A 1,368-nucleotide genomic window follows, 5' to 3' on the forward strand; every position below is an offset into this window, starting at 1 on the left:
TCTGTCTGTCAGACTGAGGTTGTTTTGGTTCGAGCGCTGTCAGCGGACCCGCTCAACCCGGTCGGGGTATAAACGCGCGCTCGGAGCGCGTGCCCAGTGGGGCAAAGTTTGACGTTTGAGGATTGGTGCGGGTGCTGACAGCACTGGATGCGAGCAGTCAGATAAGGGTCACATAACGAAACGAAAGAAACAACACATGAAGATAAATGAAATTTGAAAACGTTTTTTTTTGTTTTTTATTTTATTATTTTTTATTTTTCTTATACACTGCTTCTGCACTGCAGTAATACCACCGACAAACCGACGTCCCAAGCGCCACAGATTAAGCTTAAACGACTGGAAAATTGAATATCCATAGAAAAAAAATGAACCCAAGCGCCACAGATTAAGCTTAAACGACTGGAAAATTGAATATCCATAGGAAAAAAATGAAAGCTTCACAGCTTCATTGGTTTGATCAATAGATGGCGTATTACAACTCATCATTATATTGCTATCCTTTTCTTGCAATGTGTTTCGACAAGTTTCATCTTATAATGACCTATATAGCCTTCTAACTTTCTGAGCAAAAATCTATACGAATGGTCGTGTGGTCAGATACGTGGGTATCAACACCAACGACCATTTCTCAAATCTCACTTGCTTCAGTACTGGTGGTTTCCGTTGGAGTTTAGTATTTAAACAATCGTATCGCCGTTCTAGTTCTAGCGATGCATAACTTCAATGCGAAACCATACAACAGTACAGAGGAAATGAGAAAGCTCTCCTCCAAGCGAGGAAGCTCCACAGGTTGGGATCCCACAAACAGATGGCGCCACCAGCTTTTTTGCTATTTTTAGAATGCATGAGTCGTTTGCCGTCTGCTAAACGAAGTCTTTCTATATTCCGTTTAGGTAGAGAATTTGAGGCGTTTAGAAGCCGTTTAGTGGTCGTTTAGTGGATTTGTGGCACTTGGGAAAGCTCCACAGCTTCATTGGTTTGATCAATAGATGGCGTATTACAACTCATCATTATATTGCTATTCTTTTCTTGCAATGTGTTTCGACAAGTTGCATTTTATTATGACGTATATAGCCTTCTAACTTTCTGAGCAAAAATCTATATAAATGGTCGTGTGGTTAGATACGTGGGTATCAACACCAATGACCATTGCTCAAATCTCACTTGCTTCAGTGCTGGTGGTTTCCGTTGGAGTTTAGTATTTAAACAATCGTATCGCCGTTCTAGTTCTAGCGATGCATAACTTCAATGCGAAACCATACAACAGTACAGAGGAAATGAGAAAGCTCTCCTCCAAGCGATGAAGCTCAACTGGTTGGGGTATCCCACCAACAGATAGCGCCACCAGCTTTTTTGCTATTTTTAGAA

The sequence above is a fragment of the Anopheles merus genome, chromosome 3R (genome assembly GCF_017562075.2).
Source record: "Anopheles merus strain MAF chromosome 3R, AmerM5.1, whole genome shotgun sequence".
NCBI lineage: Eukaryota > Metazoa > Arthropoda > Insecta > Diptera > Culicidae > Anopheles > Anopheles merus.